General features: G+C 46.5%; 1 non-coding gene across 1 annotated transcript; it reads right to left on the reverse strand.

The window, feature by feature from the left end:
• Window positions 1-21,597: 21,597 nt before the first annotated feature.
• Window positions 21,598-21,669, reverse strand: TRNAH-GUG (transfer RNA histidin (anticodon GUG)). The gene has a single exon. It is a non-coding gene; the product is annotated as a tRNA-His (tRNA).
• Window positions 21,670-23,538: the final 1,869 nt, after the last annotated feature.

Genomic DNA, 23,538 nt, shown 5'->3' on the forward strand with positions numbered 1-23,538 from the left:
CGTCTGGCTGCCTGTCCCTTCGTCCGTTTGTAAGTCTATCTTTCTGTCTGTCTGTCTGTCTGTCTGTCTGTCTGTCTGTCTGCCTATCTATCTATCCATCTATCTATCTATCGTATCGCCAACGTCTGGGTGTCCTCACGATCACCCCCTTAGCTTAGCGTCTTCGAAATACTTTGCAAGAAGTGCCAAATGTTCGTGAAAAGCCAATGCTGGTTCCAGTGTTGACTATCGAATTTCTTGCATATAATTAGTGCCACATCATAATGTCTCACCTATTAGAAATTACAACAGAGTCATGTTGCATAGTATTTATTCCCAAGTTACGTGGGATCTGCGTATTTCTTTATTGCGGGCAGTAGCGGATGGCGAAATGTATGCCACAAAATGATCTTCATTTGGTGTTGCAAAGCGGCAGTGCTGTGAAAGCAATCGATTGTTCCTATACAATAGAGGAATATGTAGAAAAACACTCCGAAAATGCAGAAAAATAATAGTTGGCCTCGCGCGGCACGGCCTCCTGCAGGCTTCGCAACGCTTGCGGAGATCAAGGATTGAACGCAAATGCACCCATTCGCAAAGCAGCGCACCATGAGGGTGCTGCCGGCAGTCATCAGCTGCGGGGCCATCTCCTAGCCCGCGCTCAGCATACTAGGCAGTATATTTCTAGACACTGTAATCGTGTCGCCCCTCTCACGCAGCTCGAACAGAAAAAAACGAGGCGCGAATTCTCAGACGGAGTTCTGCGCCAATGCATGAGGGAATCTCGAATTTTTGCGCAGTGGTAGGCGCAATATTAGAGTGTGGCATCGTTTCCTGGTCTAAATAAAGTTGTGCGTCACGGGCAGCTAGCCCTACTCATCAAACACGCAAGGAGAGCGGCACGTGCCCACCTCGTCCTTATAAACAAAAAGGTAAATTTTCATCCTGCACAAACTTTCATGGTAAAAACAGCAGCCATAATGACGATGTGGACGGAGAGAGAGTGAAACACGTGAACACACACACACAGGAGAGAGAGAGAGAGAAGTAGACGGTAATTTGAATTACTTCACGATATGACGTCCACATGATGCCAGAGATAAATTTTCATGACGTCGCTCTGACGTTATAAATGGCGTAACTAGATCATTTTATCACATGACTTCATCACAAGATAAAAGGTGCGCTGATCTCGAAGGTAGAGCATAGCAAGGAGAGGTCCAAAACCCTTGCATTACCTCCGATCTTTGAGATAGTGCATGGCCACGCAAGCTGCAGAAAACTTTCGGAGGGTTCTGTAGGATGATCAGTGTATCGACAGAAAGGTTTAAAGGAATAACTTCCAATTCAAGTAGTCTTCGAACAATGCATGAATTATATCGGACTTTTTCTCACTAGTAGACGCAATGTCGGCGTGTGGCATCGTGTGATGGCAAAATGAGATTGTGCGTCACGGGAAGCTACCCGCCTCGTCCACATAAAAGAAAAGGTGCTTTACTGTGCGCCACAAAACTTCACGGTATAAAGAACAGCCATAATGACGATGTGGATGGAAATAGAGTGAAACACACAAACCCACACACACACACAGGAAAGAGGAAGAGAGAATGGGACGGTCATTCTATTACTTCACCATATGACGTCCACATAATGTCAGAGATAAATTTTCTTGACGCCATTGTGACGTTAGAACATAGCGCAACAAGATTATGTCATCACATGTTGTCTTCACATGATAAAAGGTGGGCTGATCATGGAGGCAATGTAAAACAAAGAGAGTTCCATAAAGCTTGCATTACCTCCGATTTCTGAGATATTGCACAGCAACTCTAGCTGCAGAAAACTTTCAGAGCATGCTGTAGGATGACCACGGTATCAACGGAAAAGTGATGCAGGAACAATAACTTCAAATTCAAGGTTTCCCAAAACAATGCATGTGGGAATGTCGGAGTTTTTCACAGTGGTAGACGCAATATCTGAGTGGGGCATCGTGTGATGGGAAATTGCGATTGTGCGTCTTGAAATGTAGCTCTATCCAACAACCCCGCCGTCGGAGTGGCATGTTTCTTCGCCGTTCTTTTCAACGAATAGGTGATTTACCAAAGTCCACTAAATTTCACGGTAAAACAGCAGCATTATAGACGACGGTGATAGATATTCAGAGAGAGAAACACACAAACATAAAACAAAGTGGGCTGCTCACAGAGGCAGCTATAATGGCCGTACGTATGGAGAGAGAGGAAACACACAAACACACGCGCAACACAGGAGCAAGAGAGAGAGAAAAAGTAACAGTATTGTGGATTCCGCAAGCCTGAACTATTGATCGAAACTTACCAGACGCTGTGGTTATTGATCAGGCTGTTATGGACCATACAACCCATCCGTGATAGTACCTCAGCATTGCCCTATCATTTCCTGTGGTATGTATGCAGTCAAAATGATGCTGAACCTATTAAAACTTTCCCAAAATGGAGGAGCAATCAAAGGCAGATTCTACACAAAAGTTTTCATTGACAAAACAAACAAAGAAACAAACCAACAATAAAGCTTGGGTACACGGTAATGATGTTTATGGTACCAGAAGTTTGCGGGTGAAACGACAAAATCAATATTTGGGAGTTCTTTGCGACAATACAAAATGATCACCAGGCCCCATACTCTCTAAAGAAGGAAAAAACAGTTTTGCTGTGACCAGGAGCTGAACCTGGGTTATTGCGGCCACAACGCAAGGTACTAACCGCTCTTCAATCACGGCTATCCCGCAGGACGTGGCAATCAAGTGTTGTTACTCTGCGAACAAGAGCTGTGACGCGCCTTCATCTTTGCCTTTCATCATCATCATCGTCATTTTTTAACCATCGTGTTACAGTGTCTAGAAATATACCACCTAGCAGTGCCTCCTTTATAAACTTTCAGTGCCCGGTAAAAGCGGAAGAGAACAATGGGACTACCCCGTCGGCGCGAGTGCGGCGCCTCGACACCAGGTGCCGCCGCCTAAACAGGGTGCTGGAGTTCGCTACGTGCCGCAGCCGCCGTGTTTCTGGCTCCGCGCTGAAAAGTAAATAGATTAAATCCTTAATGTTCTGCTCTCAAACCTCAATTTATCGCGGCTAAAATCGCTGAATTATGTTACCGAGTGTTTCAGAGATCTGGTTGCCAGCTTTCACGCACTAGCCACAAGCGAAGAGCGCCACGCTAAATGAATACCAAAACATGCCGTGTACGCACGCACCTACATGCTTGGACATGATGTACATGAATTTCCAACATTGCCTTGCCATGCGTATCAGCTCTATATTCTGCAAAATGAACCCAATTGATGCGACACGAAACATTTTGAAGAAAGAAGGAACATTTATTTGTAAGTACCTCTGTTTTCGGTAGCCTCACAGTTTTGCATATTTTCTTGACAGGGGATTTTTCGCGAAGTACTTTAAAGCATCATGCTTGTCACTGACAGTGAATGCATAGTTCACCAACTGGGGCCGCAAAAACCGAACAGATATTAGCTCCGTGAGCTTATTTCTGTGAGTGTCATCCAGCTCCTTGCACTTGAGCAGGCTTGAAGCACACAGTGCTGGCACAGCATACTTAACCAGGGTAGCCAATGAATTTTTTAAAGTCGGATTGTCCTTCAGAGCACGATCCGCAAATGCCCTTAGCACGTCACCGGCAAACAGCAACTGGTCTGACGGGTAAAATAGCCCACCTCGGTCCTGGTTGCGGGTGAACTGCAAGACAGGTTGATTGCTCGCTGGCTTTGTGCAGACTGCAGTGCAACTTCCACTACACATGTGCTCGTTTATGACGCAGGCAATATAGCCCCCAACATAAACAGTTGCAGAAATCTCAAGTGACGGCAAGTGCTGAGGCAAGACTGTTGCATTGAGCCGTTGCAAAACACATGCAGCTCTCTGTAGCTGAGGCACCTGCTGTGTTAGCGAAGGAGAAGCTTCAGTGAGCAGTGTGCCTGTTGACCTTTGGGCACATTCTCTGTGTGCAACGTTTGATGCCATGCTGGATGCGGCAAGTCCAGTTTTTAAAACCTTCTTCAGCCCTTGCAAATCATAACGAACATTCAGCATGTCATTGCAACCAGAGGACATCCGCAGTGTTCCAAACAGTGACTCGATGGGGTCACTATTAAACTCACGCGTTAGCACAAACAAGAACTTCTCCTCTGTGAGCAGGTACTTGATACAGGCAAATGTGGAATATGTGGTCAGGAGGAATGCTTCATACGTTTCATTCGTCGAAAATTCCTTTTGACTTCGACAGCTTTTTTCCAGTTGATCCAAGTACATGGGTAGCGTGACCTCGAGCCACTCCAGTCTTGCATCTTCAGCATCGTCAACTGCCGAGTGACAGGCCACTTTTTGTGGATGTGCTGGGTCGTATTGCTTGTATCATGCAGCACGAACCATCGTTAGATGTTTTGCATGAAAATGATGGTATGGCCTGCAGCTGCGAATGATACACTCGATGTATGCCCAGCTTGGTCTCTGAGATGCTCCAGGGCTGCAGTAACATCAGGCGAGAAGACCTGAATTGCCCTTGCGACATTCATTTTTTCTATGTTATTCGGATAGACATGTTTTCGGCTGAGGTAGCGGACAGGCTTTACAACCAGGTCCTTCTGTAGTTCGTAGAGCTTCTTGATGTAGCAGGATCAGACCTCTCCTTTCGGACCAATGTCGTAAGCCAGAAACTGTGAGCACACGTTTTTTAAAACATGGCATGCATCAAGACCTAAAAAGAGGAGCCTGTCGTGGTCACAGGGATGTTCTCTCTGGTACGTAAGATGACCATCGCCCAAAAGTATCCTGGCATTGAAGTTCACTCTGTGATTATCACTCACTAAGAGAACTACCCTGAAACCACAGGCTTCTACTTTTTAAGCACAAAAATCAACAACTTGTGAAGCTGTGGGCCTGTTAAACCCTTGGTAAAATAGTACGCCACTGGAATGCGATACGACGTCGAGAGTCCTGTAATTAAGAAGCAGAGAAGAGAGTTTGCTCAGGTGAGGTCCCCACCATGTTGTTCCAAAGAGACATCAGCGTGCCCCACAAAGCAGTCCAGCTGTTTGTTGTACTGCAGCTTTTCCCTGATCTTCATTTCGTCGACTATGAGTGAACACACCCTTGACTGTGTGCAGTCAATTTTTCGGCTTCAACTCTGAGGCGAGCTTCGGCGAGCTTGCTGAAGCCCGTTTCTCCACTGGTGGTTCCCAAGTAGTTGCTCGGAGTCTTTCTGCAAGGAAGCTTCAAATGCATTTCTCCGCGGATGTGTTCGTACGCACTTGTCGACAAATGCCTTAAAACTACACAACGTCGGGTTGTCTTCTCAGACCAGCTCGGCCTCTTCTTCTTGAAGTTCTCAATCTGATCAATCAAGAATAAAGCTGCAGGTTCCTTTTCTTTCGCCTTTTCCTTAGTGAAAGAAACATCCGCAACCAGGGCGTCCTCGTGCCGCTTTTTCAATTCCATTTTGTACTTGTCGACAGTCTGTTGTAGTCGAAGCAGCTGGCTCCTCAACTCCTTTTCTTTTCTTCACCACTTCGCTTTTTCAACGACAAGCACACTTGAAGTTGACCTGTTGTCTACCTGGACGCCTTGATCACGCAAGTTGGCCTCCGACGATGTGTCCATCGCGCAAATTTCCGGCATATCCGCCACTGCTGAAGCAATGCTGATGCTCGCGGAGTCAATGCGCGCCATTGTAGCACTGACTCGTTTGTCGATGCTTGCTTTATTTCTCGCAGAAGTTCATTTCGGCTGAAGATGGGGCGAGTATTTTTCAAAAACTGACGGCACAGCCCCTTTCTTTAGGCGTCGCCACTTGCCTTTGATGAAGTCCTTTTCTTTGAAGTGGCGCCTGCATACTTTGGTGTAGCATGAGGTGGTGTTCGGCGACCACTTGTCTCGTCGTATTGCGGCAAGCCAGCGCGCTCGAGCGTCTGCGTCAGCGGGTAGTTCATGAAAGGAAACCCCTGCCGGTTTCTTTTTCTCACCCGATTTGCACTGCGGAACACAGCAGTAGGCCATCGTAAAGCATTCCACGCATGTACTTGCCGAAAAATGTCCCACAAAACGAAGTTGCGCACCACTGAGCGGGCTGCACGCAACACCCGGACAGAATGGCAACAGCGGATGGATGGATGGATGGATGGATGGATGGATGGATGGATGGATGGATGGATGGATGGATGGATGGATGGATGGATGGATGGATGGATGGATGTGGCTGTACCCTTTAGATCGGGCGGCGGCTAACGCCACCTAGACGTGATACTTAGTGAACTAACCATTACATTTATCTTTTTTTTTCTTTAAATAATGAAGTTGAGGATTCGTACTTCGCAGTGAAGGGTTTAATTTTCACTCGTGCCTTGACTTTAGCCACCAATCAGATAACCTCCTTCTAGTTAAGTCTACCCGCTTAAAGTCTATTTTGCCCTCGCTGTCCCTAAATCCCAGTGCTTTGAAAAACTCTGCGCCATCATCCTGAACTATAGGATGAAGCCCTTTACAGAACATTATCAAGTGTTCGGCAGTTTCTTCTTCCTCTCCACACGCACTGCATACTGTGTCGACCCCTTCGTATTTGGCCCGATATGTCTTGGTTCGCAGTACTCCCGTCCTGGCCTCAAACAGTAGAGAACTACCCCGGTTATTATCATAGATCCTTTCCTTGGCAACTTCCTGCTTAAAAGTTCGATAGATCTCTAGTGTAGACTTCTTAATCATGCCCATTCTCCACATGTCAGTCTCCGTTTCCTTCACTTTTTTCTTAACCGATAGTTCCTTTTCGTTTGGCCACCTGCTGTTTTCCAAGTATTTACCAGTCAACTTCCTGTTTCGCTTCCTCCATTTTGTATTGACATTCTTCATGTACAAGTAGCTGAAAACCTTCCTAGCCCAACGCTCTTCCCCCATTTCTCTCAATCGCTTCTCAAATTTTATCTTGCTGCTAGCTTCCCTGCCCTCAAATGATGTCCATCCCATATCACCTTGTACTCCCTGATTTGGTGTATTCCCGTGAGCTCCTAAAGCAAGCCTACCTATTCCACGTTGCTTAATTTCTAATCTTGCTTGAACTTCTGATCTCATGCACAAGACCGCGTTGCTGAACGTCAGCCCAGGAACCATGACCCCTTTCCATATTCCTCTCACAAAATTATACCTATTGTAATTCCACAGTGCCCTATTTTTCATGACTGCTGCATTCTTGTTACCTTTAGTCGTCACGTATATTTCGTGTTCCCTCAGATACTCGGTCCCATTGCTTATCCATACGCCCAAATATTTGTATTTATCTGTTATCTCTAGCGTGACCTCCTGTATTCTAAGCTCACTACCTTCGTTGTCATTGAAAATCATGACTGCTGATTTTTCCCTACTGAATCTAAAATGTAACCTATCTCCCTCATTACCGCAGATGTCCATCAATCTCTGCAAATCTTCCTTGTTGTTAGCCATTAGCACTATATCATCTGCGTACATTAATACTGGTAGTGCCTGATCAATGAGTTTTCCTTGTTTGACTAAATACTAAAGAGAGGTTGAAGCCCAGTCCACTTCCCTCTAATTTTGCCTCTAATCCTTGTAGGTACATCATGAATAATAAAGGTGACAGGGGGCACCCCTGCCTAAGCCCCCGTTTTACCTCTGCATGCTTGGATACCTGTTTTTCCCATTTTATAACTACCTTGTTACCTTTATAGACACCCTTTAAAAGATTAGTGACTACATGTTCCACGCCTAGTGTGTCCAGTATTCCCCACAATTCCCCTTGAACCACGCTATCGTACGCTCCCTTGATATCCAAAAATGCTAGCCACAGGGGCCTGTGTTCTTTTTCTGCTATTTTGATGCACTGCGTCAGTGAGAACAGATTGTCTTCCAACCTCCTGTGTTTCCGAAACCCATTCTGCAGTTCCCCCAGCACCCCATCATCCTCTATCCACGCCTGCAGTCTTTCCTTTATAATCTGCATCGCCAGCCTGTAGACCACTGATGTCACTGTTATAGGACGGTAGTTGTTTATGTCAGCTTTGTCCCCCTTCCCTTTATAGATCATGCTCATCCTGCTAAGTTTCCATCCCTCGGGAACTTCACCATCGATTATTATTGTACTCACTGCCTCTCTCAGAGCCTGCTTAGACTTCGGACCTAATGTTTTTATCAGCCTAATTGGAATGCCATCTGGGCCTGTCGATGTACTACTAGGAACCCTTTTCTCAGCCCTTTCCCACTCTTGTTGTGAAAATGGAGCCATTGCACCACTTGATGCGTCTTTGTCTATTGTGGTGCATAAAGTACTTCTTTGTTGAAATTTTTCTGTCACCCTTGTTCTTATATATTCAATAGCTTCGTCCCCTTCTAGCTTAGCACCTTGGGCTGTAGTTATAAAGTTCTGCTCTAGGCTCGTCTCATTTCTTAGGGAGTTTAGATGGTTCCAAAATTTCGCAGCTGCATTTCTATCTTTTTTATGTACTTCTACCAGCCACTGAGCTCCCTTCCTTCTAATCTTTTCATTGATCAGAAGGGATGCGTCTCTTCTACAGCTTAGAAAGGTTGCCCATTTTCTTTCCACATCATCTGTCGGTTCACCCCGCTGCTTAGCATGTCTGTGTTCCCTAGAGGCTTCCTGACGTTTTGCTATGGCTGTCTTAACTTCCTCATCCCACCAACTTTTGGGTTTGTGTCTTCTTTTCCGGGGTGACTTGTCACGCGTCTTAGCAAGCTCTATCTCAAAAAGTCTAATTAGATTCGTGTATGTCCACACTGTCTTATTATCCTCCGTGATTACTTTCTCAATTTGTTCAGTGGCTATTTCAATTTGCCTTTCTGGATAAAAATTTTCCTGTAGTGGCTCATCTTGTCTCCTTCCCACTTACACTGCTCTTCCAAAACTTAGCTTGATACGTTTGTGATCGCTACCCAGACTTCTGGAGCCACCTTCATTCATGTGCATTCCCCTGAGCTTATCATGCACCCCATGTTACATCAGTGCGTAATCTATCGTCGACTGAAGCCTTCCTACCTCCCATGTTATTTGCCCTTCACACTTCTCGGTACTGTTGCAAATGATCAAATCAAGCCTTTCACACATATCCATGATCATTTTGCCTGTCGGGTCGGTATACCCATCTATATCTTCTATGTGCGCATTCATGTCTCCTAGTATAATTATCTCGCACTCTCTTCCTAACTCCTGGATGTCCTTTGATATACACTCTACCATTGCCTGGTTTTCCTCTGACCTTTGCTCCCGTCCACAAGTACACGAAACCAAGGAGTGTCATTTGACCTGCCACTTTCCCTTTTAGCCATAAATGTTCCTTGCACTCCTGCTTGACCCTTTTCCAGTCTGTACTTTTATGAATGAATGCCCCAATACCACCCCCCTTTCTGCTGCCTTCTGTTCTATTACAATACTCCCACGCGTAGTCCGGATTGTTCGGAGGTTGTTCCATGTCCCTGAGATGTGTTTCTACAAAACCGTATACCATCGGCCTCTCTTCTCTTAGCTGTTCTTCTATCTCTTCCCACTTCAGCCTGTTCCTACCACCCTGCATGTTAATATACCCTATGTCTGAATTAGCTCGGCGCTCGTGGCTACGTCTATTTATGCCCCGGACTCTACGTATCTTAGATATTGGTGCCACTTTGGAATCGTATCTGTCCATACCACCTATCGAAGAGTCTCCCTGGTTGTTTTCCTCGTTACTAGCTATCCTGCACCCCGAAGGGCTCGCTTGCCCTCCAAAAAAGCTACTGCGCGTCCTGCAAGTCGCCAACCCACCTCATGACCTAGCCGCCCATCGAAGTGAATTCTGTCTCGTTGAAAACCCCCCACCTATGCACCTCTCTCTTTATTTCCACCGCCTCAAAGCCTTTCTCTCGACTCATCCGCCATATCTCTTGGTTTGCGTTGACCACCGGTCTTTGCAGGTTGCTATCACGCACCGGTACCTCCGGTATCGTGCAGATCACTACCTGTACCTTAGGAGAAGTGGCGCGCATGTCATCGACGCCTTTCGCCAGTGTGGCTGCTAGTCCTTCTGCATCTTCATTTAGGACATCGTTTAAACCGCCTCAAATTATCACGAAGTTGCGTCTATCAGCTGTCGTTTTGAGCTTTGCGCTCGCTTGCTTCATGACTGCTTCCAGCTTGCGTCCTGGGAACGCCCCTACTGCAACCCTCTTGTCACCTCTTACCCTCTCTTTGATGGCTTCTGTGCATCGATTTAAATTTGAGTCCCCGGCGATTATCACATGCTGTGACTTTTCCGCTGGAGCGTTCTGCACCTGGGGGCTACTTGCACCTGTGACTCCGGCACTTTTGTTCCCTTCCTGCCCCACCACTACCTCGCTGAAGCTGGGCCTTGCGACAGTTGAACCGGCTAAACCTGTTTTTTCCAAGCTTGCTTGCTTTTCCTTCTCCACCGTTCTGGTTGCCGGTTCCCTACTGTTCTCTCGGTAGGTCGCTTCTTTTTTCAGCTTCGCTAGCACTTCCTCGGCGGACTTCAGTCTTTCTCCCATTGCCCTCGTTTTTTCTTGCTCTGTCGCCAACGCAGTCTCGAGTTTGGCGATTCTCATCAGCAGTTCACTCTGGGCAACCATCATTTTCTCCATTTTTTCGTCGACCTCACATTGCCTACACTTCGCGTCAGCCTCTTCTCCATCCGCTTCTACGCTTGGGTCCACTTTCAAACCCACTCCACATCCTGAACACTTTACAGTCTTTTTAACCATGCCTTTCTGACACCAATTGTCCCTATACTCGATAATTACTAAACTCGAGCCCTGCACTACGAAAAAAAAGAAAGTCCAAGCTCTACTACAAAAATTTGCGTGTTCAATGTACGCGCACCTCCCCAACGGGGTGGCAAAAGAAAAAAACAACAACAAAAAATTCAAACACACACACCCGCACTAACTAATAAATGCCTGGTGACTGGCCCCCGAAAAAGCCGTACCATAAAATAAGTGCTACGAAGATTTCAACCGCTGCCTTATAATTATAGAGAAAAGCTCAAAACATGCAAAAACACTTATCTGCGCAGTCGATCCGGAGTGCTCAAAAAACACGTCCATCCACCTTGACAGCCTGAACTGAACCATCTGGGCACCCTGTTTACCCCGCGCCCCTAGCGGGAGCGGAGAAAAGTGGCGTTCGATGGCCCCCTGATGGCGGTGTGCCCGGCACAGATTTTTATACAGGAGGCACTGCACCTAGTGTGCTGAGTCGCGCATTCCGTACGAGAGTGGGTGGCCGCGCATTTAATGACAGCACTCAGATGCCACAAGCGGCGCTGCGTGTCGAGCGGGTGCACGAATGAGCGAAATTCCTCTCATCCTGTTACTATCGTGCCTTGCCACGTTTAAAACCAGCGTGTGCCAGCTGCCTTCTGATGTACTGTGAAGTTCGACGGCGCCATATGAACACTGCAACACCGTGAGATTTAAAAGCTACGCGGGAATGAAAAGAAGGAACGTGTATTGGGCCGCTGTGTCAAAGATATTATCGGTCGAACAGAGAAAATGTGCCTTGTTCTCCGCTCTAACGGATCGAGCATGCTTTCCTGAATGAAAAAGTAGGATCAAGAAGGCAAACAGAAGGCTGAATCCGAAGGCTGTCGTGTGAGAAAAACATTCTTAGAGTGACTCCACCGAGCTATCTTTTCGAATTAAGGTGAACGGTGTCGGGAATGAAATCACCGTCTAGGGAAAATTTCAAATATGATAATTTATCTAAAATATCGAAAATACCCTTTCTAATTTCATTCACACAGATTTTTCCCCATATCAACGTCGCACTCCCTTTCCAACAACGTTTTGAGTATCATATGCGGCGAGTGTCACATTATTCATTGGCATGTTATTATTGGTTTTACTCGAATCCTAATGGCATTCAGGCTAAGAGGTAAAGGTTTTAGGGTCTTCTGTGATACTTTTTTCTCTTCAAAACAAGGCAGACACGCATGTCGCGTCGGTTCCGCAGATTTTCAGTGATTCTCAGCGTGAAATCGAAGAATTGACGGACGCCTTCTTACAGTGAAGAAAGTGGAAGTTCCACGGAACCCCGCGATAGCACTCTCAAGTAGGTGGACGCTTAATTTTCGGCACATTGACCACATTTCTGTAACGCCGACGAACGCACAACGCCGTTGCCTCCTGCTGCTGTGCATAATGCCCTTGGCCTAGCCCATGGACGCTGGCGTCTCGAGCCCCTTCAAGGCGGCGTCTTATCGGGTTAATGCCACAGGATGGCTACGATGAGCGTGAATGGCGAAGATATCACGCAACAAGAGTATGAGAACGAAGCAAGTTGGCGCCTTGTGAACAGAAGAGGACAAGCCAACAAAGAAACCACAACGCATGAAGCCAAGGACCAAGAAACGCCCTTCTCAAGTGAGAACGCGGTCAGTAATAGGTGGAGGAAGAGACAGAGAGCAAGACAAATTGTGACTGCGAGCAGGATGCCCCGTCTGCCGAAGGAAGATTACAAGATTATTGGGCGCCCACGTGACGGCTTCAAGGTCACTGACTACGGGAGCAATCGTCTAGAATGCTGTGTCGCCAACGCCGCCAAAATACCCAGGAATGAATCGGAAGAAGACACGGTAAGTGCCAACTATAAACAGAACATTCTAGTGTTCAGCACACCGTCAGAGGAGCGCGCCGAAAAATGCAAAACCATCGCTCAACTGAAGATTGGGGACAAAGACTTCGAAGCCAATGCGTACGAGTCAGCTTCGGAAGATACATGTAAAGGGGTGATCCGAGGAGTAACGCAGGACGTGTCTCCAAGAAAGATCGGGGAAATGCTGGTAACCACGAGAAATCCGACAGTCCTCATGGCCAAGAGGATGGGAAACACCACGAACGTCATCGTCCTCTTCGATGGGCATCGCGTTCCAAGTTATGTGAGCTACGGAAGAGCACTGGTCAAGTGCTCACTATACTGCAAGAAAATAGACGTGTGCTACCAGTGGGGATGCCTTGGTAACAGAGCTGACGTCTACCCGAGCCCGAATAGCAGAATATGCAGAGGGTGTGGCACTGAGAACCCACCGCAGGAGCACGAATGCGAAGTGAAGTGCCAGCTGTGTGGCAAAGACCACCCGACGGCAGATCGCCATTGCAAGGCCAGATTTAAGGTACCGTACCTAGTGAAACGACGCCGCTGGGAACGAGGCCGACGGGAGGAAGAAGAAGCTCTTTACTACGAGACGGAAGCGAAAGCACTTCACAGGCAAAGATGGGGCGACTCAGGTCAACGATCGGAACATCGGACGCGGGACGCGTCCGGACCAGAAGCCTTCACCAAGCTTCAAGCTCAAAACAAAAACCGCTCTGCGTTTACTACCACCACATCTATGTCGAGATTCAGATCGAGGTCCAGATCGAGGTCTAGACCCAAGACCAGCAATACCGGGTCTCCCCGATAAAAGAAGGGAGGAGGATCCCAAAGCTCAAAAGGACCGAACGGCGTCCGTGGCACCGCGGGACCCTTCCAGGTGAGCTGGGCAGATGTAGCTTCCGGGGCGCGCGCGGAGGCAGAGGCTGCTTTTCAATGTAGGATTAAGGCGCTAGAGAACAAATTGGCGCAGATCAGGCAGAACATTGTTGCATTTATGAATGAGATAAGAAAACTCAGGGAAGAAAATGATTTTCTGAAAAACAAAGGGGTTACACGCAACGAGGAAACCTCACAAGTTATAATGGAGGAAAAAAGCGCAGCAATGGAGGAAGAGGTAGCAGCCCTCGCCCCTGTTAAACGTAAACCAGAGAACGCTCCGATTAAAAGCGTGGTGAAGAAACCAAAAGCAGTGGCGTGCCACAAGAAAGACAGGAGGAATTCGCAAACACCACGAAAACCAAAATGGAACAAATTGAAAGAAAATTGCAAACTAAGCTCGACCAACAAGAAGTTAGATTTGAGGCAAACATAGAGGCCAAAATCGAGGAGCTAGGCAAGACGATATTGCAGAAAGTGCAGCAAATGTTGGCTGATTTCGACGCCAAGCTAGCAATATGGGGATCGCAGTCAAGTGGTGGGGGCCCAGTTAAGACGTCTTTTAAACCGTACGCTAGGACCTCGGTACCCACCGAGGGATTAGAGAGCCTGTAACGCCGCCATGGACAGACAAAATAGCTACCAATTTGGCAATGGAATTGTCGAGGATATAATCGAAAACGATACATTTTGCAACAACATCCTAAAGACACCAGCACCCCGGATGGTATATAGGTGCAAGAAACGCACGGGCTGGTCAAACTGCCGGGATATAAGTCATTCGGCAATGCTGATGGGGAGACAAAGGTATTAGCAACGTTGGTTAAGCGAAATCACGTGGTGGTGAAACATGACACGAAAATCAAGGCAATAAATCACATTCTCCTCGAACTCATACCCACGCGAAAAACAGAGGACAGTGTTTTTGTATTGAATATTTACAGCAGATCTAAATACAGAAAGCACATTCCGCACGCTGTTTTGAAAAACCCTCGCTATAACGGGCAACCGGGCGCTAGTGATTGGACGAGATTTCAACGCCCCACACGGTGCATGGGGATACAGAATCAAAACCCAGAAAGGCAGGAACTTGTGGTTGGACGCACAGGAGGAGGGCCTGACGCTCGTGACCGATCCATCCATTCCTACTAGAACAGGTACTAGCTTTTGCGCGGATGCCACGCCAGATTTGACGTTCACCAAAAATATACTGGACACGCAATGGACCAATACGCAACATGATTTGGAAAGCGATCATTTTATACTTGAAATAACGGTGAAGGCAGGGTCGCGGTAGGCAAAAGGCAGACAAACTAAACTTGTCGATTGGGACAAGTTCTGAAACATCAGAGAGGAGCCCGACGAAATGATACGGAGTATTGAGGAATGGACCGAAAAGTTAAAACAAGACGTGGAGGCCGCTACGCAAACGGTGCCACTGGAGGCGCAGCCAGAGTATGTAGACAATAAGCTGCTCCACATGTGGGAAGATAAGGAAGGTATACAATGGAGGTGGAAAAACCAAAGGCACAACTGGACACTTCGTAGAAAGATAGCTAAATTGAACAGAGATAAAGAGCAATACGCCTAACAGCTGTGCAGACAACAGTGGGAGGAAAAGTGCAATGACATGGACAACCAGATAGCAATGGCGAAAACATGGACCATCCTTAGACATTTGTTAAATCCGGACGGAAATAAGTTGGCAGAAAGGCACAATATTAATCGGTTAATACAAAAACATCAAGGTACAGAGCAGGGTTTCCTGAATGAAATCAAGAAAACATACATCTCTCAAGCGCTTCCCGTTACACACCCTGATTACACAGGGCTGGCAAATGATGACTTAGACAACGAGATCGGGGAGGCAGAAGTGAGGGCCGTCTTGCAAAAACTCAATACTAGATCAACACCTGGACCAGATGGCATAACTAAGAAAACGCTACGCAATTCGGATGACGAGTCCATAACTAAGCTAACTGAATTCCTTAACATATCATGGAAGGCAGGAGAGATTTCGCAACAATGGAAGACGGCAAAAATCGTGTTAATACCCAAGCCAGGCAAGCGAGTGCAGATTGCAGACTTGAGACCCATATCTCTCACATCTTGCGTGGGGAAACTCGTGGAACACGTGATTCTGGAGAGGATAACTACCTATCTCGAGGACCGGGATGCACTATCACCAACAATAATAGGGTTTAAGAGGAACCTCTCAACGCAAGACGCAATGCTACAGTTAAAACATCAGAATATAGATAATCCGGGAACAGCGACAAAGGCCATTCAAGGGTCAGACCTCAAGAAGGCCTTTGATAATGTAACCCATGCAACGGTGCTAAAAGGGTAAACGATCTAGATCGGGGACAAGGGACGTACAATTACGTGCGTAATTTCCAGACGGGAAGGAAGGCAAAGACCATGATAGGGGACCTAGTTTCAAAGGAAATTAAGATGGGCAGTGCAGGTACGCCGCAAGACTCGGTATTATCACCTATGTTATTCAATCTGGCTCTAATTTGACTGCCAACCAAACTCCAAGCAATCGAAGGACTGAATCATACTAAATATGCAGACGACATCACCTTATGGGTGAGAAGTGGTAGTAATGGCGAAATAGAGGAAACGCTTCAAACAGCAGTCGAAACGGTCGAGCGGTATCTGGAAAGTACTGGGATAGGCTGCTCTGCGGAAAAATCAGAGCTGTTGCTGTACAGACCTTCTCGTAGAGGTCGTAAACCAGGCAACTGCCTCCAAGGTCTTGCTCATAGAGAAGAAATACAGTTAAGAACAGCCGATGGAAAAACCACACCCATAGTCGACAGGATCAGGGTACTTGTCTGCTCATCGAAGCCAAGGGCAACAATAGAGAAATCCTCAGGCGACTGGATGCAACTGTAGCCCAAATAATGAGACTCATAAAAAAGATAGCAACTAAGCACAGTTGCATGAGGGAGGAAAATACAATAAGGTTGATACAGGCACTCGTGATAAGCAGAATAGTATACGTAGCGCCATACTTAAAATGGCAAGTCGCGGAAAAGATGAAGCTTGACTGCCTCATTCAAAAAATATTCAAACTAGCTATAGGGTTACCAATTAGCACAAGCACCGACAAACTGTTATAGCTAGGCCTGCACAATACAATAGATGAGCTCATTGAGGCGTAGCGTACAGCGCAATATGAACGTCTCTCTAAGACACGAGCAGAAAGACATATTCTAGAGCGACTAGGCATGACGTATCACACGCAACACGGCGTTAAGGTGGACATCCCAAAAGACATCAGGGAAACAATGATGATACCACCCTTGCCAAAAAACATGCACCCCGAACACAATAAAGCTAGACGAGAGACAAGAGCAAAACAAATACAAAAATGTTCGGTAATGACAAGGACGCAGTTTTCGTAGACGCTGCTTGATACAAGCGCAAACGGGGTTTATCGCAGCCGTAATCGATGGCAACAAATGCTGTACGACATGCGCAACGATACGCATACAAGTACCGAGACAGCGGAAGAGGTAGCCATAGCGCTCGCTGTAGCTCAAACGCAACCGTGATAGTCAGTGACTTTCAAACGGCAGTGACAAACTTTGCCAACGGCCGCATCTCCCCGGAGGCACTACGTATCCTCAAAGGAGGGTGTCGAACAAGCCCCAGAAATACATATATTATATGGACACCTGCTCTTGCCATCGCGGGGGACAGCAATAACGTGGCTGTACAAGACGCAGTTCGAGGGCTCACTGACCGAGCTGCCCTCTCAAGTGCCGCCCCAACCTCCTCCGGTGATTACGGCGTGGCAGACGAGTAGGAGTGGGAAGACAGATGACCAGATACAATGAAATAACAAAACATTATAGATTACAGAGGGGCATCTTCCCGACCCCTCACCCAAAATTAACAAAAAGACAGTCTGTCGAATGGCGGCAGTTACAAAGTAGGACATATCGGAATCCTGCACTATCGCACATTATATATCCTGATATATACAAAACGTACAGGTACAAGCATTGCGACTCCAGAGCCACTCTGGAGCATATGTTATCGGAATGTAGAGGGATTAGTACTCATAACAAGTATGCGGCCTCTACTGACAGCCTTCGCGCGCGCTGGGAAGCCGCAATGCTCAGTTCCGTCCTCGAAGACCAAATGTTGGCCGTCCAGCGGGCCGAGGAAGCCGCCAGGATTCAAGGACTCCTGGCCGTAACATAGGCGGGGCTAATCGCCCACCCCATCTACTCGCCGGACTCTGAATAAGGTTCTTTCCTCCTCCTCCTCCTCAAAAACAAAGCACATTTTAAAAAATAACTGCTGAATATATTGCCAATTGTTTTTAAAAATAATTTTTTGCGTACTTCAACCACTTTGAGCATTTATCTATATATAACTCATCCCCTGATGAAGGGAGGTCCCCTCCCGAAACTGTTGGGAAATAAATATATTTATCCTTGTTGACAACGCTCCCGTTGTGCCATATCCCATACCTTCACGAAGACTAACTGGCGCATTGAATTATTACTCCCACTATATATATATATATATATATATATATATATATATATATATATATATATATATATATATATATATATATATATATATATATATATATATATATATATATATATATATATATATACATATATATATATATATATACATTTATTTATATATATATACGCTAAAATATTTGTCCATCCGTTCATCCGTCCGTCCATCTGTCCATCCATTCATTCATCTCTCCTTATCCATCCGTCCGTCCATCCATCCGTCTGTCTGTCCATCTGTCCGTGCATCTATCAGTGCATGCATCCATCCGTTCGTCCGTGCGTCCGTCCATCCATCCAACCATTCATTCATCTGTCTGTCTATCCTTCCGTCCATCTGTCCATCCGTTCATCCGTCTGTCTGTCCATCCGTCCGTCCATCTGTCCATTCGTTCACCTGTCTCTCCGTGTACATCCCCCGTCCGTCCGTGCGTCCATCTCTCTTTCTGTTCATCGGTTCATCCGTCTGTCTGTCCCCCCGTCCATCCATCTGTCCATCTGTTCATCCGTCTCTCCCTAACAATCCGTCCGTCCGTCCGTGCGTCCTTCCCTCTGTCTATCTCTCCGCACGTCCATTCGTCCGCCCGTCTCTCCGTGCATCCGTCCATGCGTCCGTTCATTCGTTTGTCCGTGCGTCCGTCTATCCATCCATCCGTTCATCTGTCTGTCTGTCGATCGATCCATCCATCTGTTCATTCGTTCATGCATCTGTCTGTCCATCCATCCGTCCATCTGTCCATCCGTCCATCCGTCACTCCGTATCCATCCGTCCGTCCGTCCGTGCGTCCTTCCGTCTGTCTGTCTGTCCGTGCGTTCATCTGTCCGTCCCTCTGTCCGTGCATCTGTCCGTGCGTACGTCAAACCGTTCGTCCGTGCGTCTGTCTATCCATCCTTCTGTGCGTCTGTCTGCCTGTCCGTTCGTCCGTTTGTAAGTCTATGTTTCTGTCTGTCTGTCTGTCTGCCTATCTATCTATAAATCTATCTATCTATTTATCTATCGTATCGCCTACGTCTGGGTGCCCTCACGATCACCCCCTTAACTTAGCGTCTTCGGAATACTTTGCAAGAAGAGCCAAATGTTCGTGAAAAGTCAATGCTGGTTCCCGTGTTTACTATCCAATTTCTAGCATATAATTAGAGCCACATCATAATGTCTCACTTATTAAAAAATTAAAACCGAGTAATGTTGCATAGCATTTATTCCCAAGTTACGTGGAATCTGCGTTTTTTTTATTGCGGGCAGTAGCGGATGGCGAAATGATCTTCATTTGGTATTGCAAAGCGCCACTCCTGTGAAAGCAATCGAGAAGTTCTAATACAATAGAGCAATATGTAAAAAAACACCCCGAAATCGCAGAAAACAATAGTTGGCCTCGCGCGGCACCGCCTTGTGCAGGCTTTGCAGCGCTTGCGGAGAGCAAGGATTGAACGCGAATTCACCCACTCACACAGAAGCACACCATGAGGGCGCTGCGGCAGTCATCAGCTGCGGGGCCATCTCCTAGCCCGCGCTCAGCATACTAGGCAGTATATTTCTAGACACTGTAATCGTGTCGCCACTCTCACGCTGCTTGAGCTGAAAAAAAAACGAGGCCCGAATGCCCAGACGGAGTTCTGCGCCAATGCATGAGGGAATCTCCAACTTTTGCACAGTGGTAGGCGCCATAATAGAGTGTAGCATCGTTTCCTGGTCTAAATAAAATGGTGCGTCACGGGCAGCAAGCCCTATTCATCAAACACGCAATGAGAGGGGCACGTGCCCGCCTCGTCCATATAAACGAAAAGGCGGTTTACCATCCTGCACAATTTTTCATAGTAAAAACAGCAGCCATAATGACGATGTGGATGGAGAGAGAGAGTCAAACACGTGATCACACACACAGGAAAGAGAGAGAGAATTAGACGGTAATTTGAATTACTTCTCGATAAGACGTCCACATGATGCCAAAGATAAATTCTCAGGACGTCATTCTGACGTTAGAAATGGCGAAACTAGATCATGTTCTCACATGACTTCATCATAAGATAAAAGGTGGGCTGATCTCGAAGGCAGTGCATAACAAAGAGAAGTCCATAACGCTTGCATTACCTCCGATCTTTGAGATAGTGCATGGCCACGCAAGCTGCAGAAAACTTTCAGAGGGTGATGTAGGATGATCAGTGTATCGACAGAAAGATTATAAAGAAATAACTTCAAAATCAGGTACTCTAAGAACAATGCATGCAGGAATATCGGAATTTTTTACACTAGTAGACGCAATATCGGCGTGTGGTATCGCGTGATGGCCAAATGAGATTGGCCGTCACGCGAACCTACCCGCCTCGTCTATATAAACGAAAAGGTGCTTTACTATGCTCCACAAAATTTCATGGTGAAAAGAACATCCATAATGACAATGTGATGGAGAGAGAGAGTGAAACACACGAAGCCACACACACACACAGGAAAGAGAAAGGGAGAATGGGACGGTCATTTTAATTCTTCACCATATGACGTCCACATAATGTCACAGATAAACTTTCTTGACGTCATTGTGACGTTAGAACATGGCGCAACAAGATTATGTCATCACATTTTGCCGTCACATGATAAAAGGTGAGCTGATCACGGAGGCATTGCAAAACAGAGAGAGTTCCATAAAGTTTGCTTTACCTCCGATCTCTGAGATATTGCAGAGCAACTCTAGCTGCAGGAAACTTTCAGAGCATGCTGTTTATAAACGTAAAAGTGATGAAGGAACACTAACTTCCATTTCAAGGTTTCCCAAAATAAGCATGTGGGAATGTCGGAGTTTTTCACAGTGGTAGACGCAATATCGGAGTGGGGCATCGTGTGATGGGAAAATGAGATATTGCGTCTTGAAAGGTAGCTCTATCCGAAAAATCCGCCGTCGGAGCGGCATGTTCCCTAACCGTCCATTAGACAAAAAGGTGGTTTACAATAGTTCAATAAATTCCAAGGTAAAAACCGCAGTATAAATGACGATAGTGATGGAGATTCAGAGAGAGAAACACACAAACACAAAACAAGGTGGGCTGATCACAGAGGCAGCCATAATGGCCGTGCGGATGGAGAGGTGAAAACACAAACACACACACAAACACAGGAGCGAGAGAGAGAGAGAAATTAACAGTATTGTGAATTCCGCAAGCCTGATCGAAAGTTTGATCGAAACTTACCAGACGCTGTGGTTATTGATCAGGCTGTTATGGGCCGTACAAACCATCCTTGATAGTACCTCAGCATTGCCCTATCGTTTCCTGCGGTAGGTATACGTTCAAACAGAAGCTGAACCTATTGAAAACTTTCTCAAAATGAAGGAGTAATCAAAGGCAGATTCTACACGCAAGTTTTGATTGACAAAACAAACAAAAAAAAACAAACCAATAATAAAGCTTGGGAATACGGCAATGATGTTTATGGTGGCGGAAGTTTGCTGGTGAAACGAAAAAATCAACATTTGGGAGTTCTTTGCGACAATGCAAAATGATCACCAGGACCCCAATCTCTCTAAAAAAAGAAAAAAAAATTTGCCGTGACCAGGAGTCGAACCTGGGTTATTGCGGCCACAACGCAAGGTACTAACCGCTGTACGATCACGGCTATCCCGCAGGACGAAGAATACGACTGTTCTTGCTCTGGCAATAAGAACGGTGCAGCGCTTTCATCTTTGCCTATCATCATCATCGTGGTCATTTTTGAACCATCGTGTTACAGTGTCTAGAAATATACTACCTAGTGGGCTGAGCGCCTGCATTCCGTTATTCCATTACTCATTCGCATGTTATTATTAGTTTTTACTCGAATCCTAATGGAATGCAGTCTAAGAGGTAAAGGTTTTAGGGTCTTCTATGATAATTTTTGCTCTCAAAAACAAAGCACAATATGAAAAATAACTGGTGGTTATATTGCCGAATGTTTTTAAAAATAATTTTTTGCGTACTTCAACCACTTTGAGCATATATGCATATATATATATACATATATATATATATATGTCCATCCGTTCATCTGTCTGTCCGTGTACATCTGTCCATCCATGCGTGCGTCCATCTCTCTGTCTTTCCATCCGTCCGTCCATCTGTCCAACCGTTCATCCGTCTCTCCTCATCTATTTGTCCTTCCGTCCATCCGCCTGTCTGTCCGTCTGTCCGTGCATCCGTCCGTGCATCTGTCCATCCGTTTTTCCGTGCGTCCGTCCATCCATCTATCCGTTCATTCATCTGTCTGTCTATCCGTCCGTCCATCTGTCCATCCGTTCATCCGCCTGTCTGTCCATCCGTCCGTCCATCTGTCCACTCGTTCATCTGTCTCTCCGTGTACATCCGTCCGTGCGTCCATCCCTCTTTCTGTCCATCTGTTTATTCGCCTGTCTGACCCCCCGTCCGTCCATCTGTCCATCCGTTCATCCGTCTGTCTGTCGATCGATCCGTCCTTGTGTCCATCCGTTCATCCGTCTGTCTGTCCATTCGTCCGTCCATCTGTCCATCCGTTAATCTGTCTGTCTCTGTACATCCGTTCGTATGTCCGTGCGTCCATCCATCTGTCTGTGCATCCGCTCATCCATCTGTCCGTCCATCCGTCCGTCCATCTGTCCATCCGTTCATCCGTCACTCCGTACTCATCCATCCATCCGTCCGTGCGTCCTTCCGTCCATTTGTCTGTCCGTGCGTCCATCTGTCCGTCTGTCTGTCCGTGCATCTGTCCGTGCGTCCGTCCATCCGTTCGTCCGTGCGTCCGTCCATCCATCCTTCTGTGCGTCTGTCTGCCTGTCCGTTTGTAAGTCTATCTTTCTGTCTGTCTGTCTGTCTGTCTGTCTGCCTATCTATCTATCCATCTATCTATCTATTTATCTATCGTATCGCCTACGTCTGGGTGCCCTCACGATCACCCTCTTAACTTAGCGTCTTTGAAGTAATTTGCACGAAGAGCCAAATGTTCGTGAAAAGCCAATGCTGGTTCCATTGTTGACTTTCCAATTTCTTGCATATAATTAGTGCCACATCCTAATGTCTCACTCATTAAAAAAATTACAACAGGGTCATTTTGCATAGCACTTATTCCCAAGTTACGTGGGATCTGCGTATTTTTTTATTGCGGGCAGTAGCGGATGGCGAAAAGTATGCCACTATAATGATATTCCTTTGGTATTGCAAAGCACCACTACTGTGAAAGCAATCGAGTAGTTTCTATACAATAGAGCAATATGTAAAAAAACACCCCGGAAATGCAGAAAACTAATAGTAGGCCTCGCGCGGCACCACCTCCTGCAGGCTTTGCAGCGCTTGTAGAGAGCAATATTTGAACGCAAATGCACCCACTCGCACAGCAGCGCACCATGAGGGCGCTGCCGGCAGTCATCAGCTGCGGGGCAATCTCCTAGCCAGCGCTCAGAATACTAGGCAGTATATTTCTAGAGACTGTAATCGTGTCGCCACTCTCACGCTGCTTGAGCTGAAAAAAACGAGGCCC

Source organism: Rhipicephalus microplus, chromosome X (genome assembly GCF_043290135.1).
Source record: "Rhipicephalus microplus isolate Deutch F79 chromosome X, USDA_Rmic, whole genome shotgun sequence".
Classification (NCBI taxonomy): Eukaryota; Metazoa; Arthropoda; class Arachnida; order Ixodida; family Ixodidae; genus Rhipicephalus; species Rhipicephalus microplus.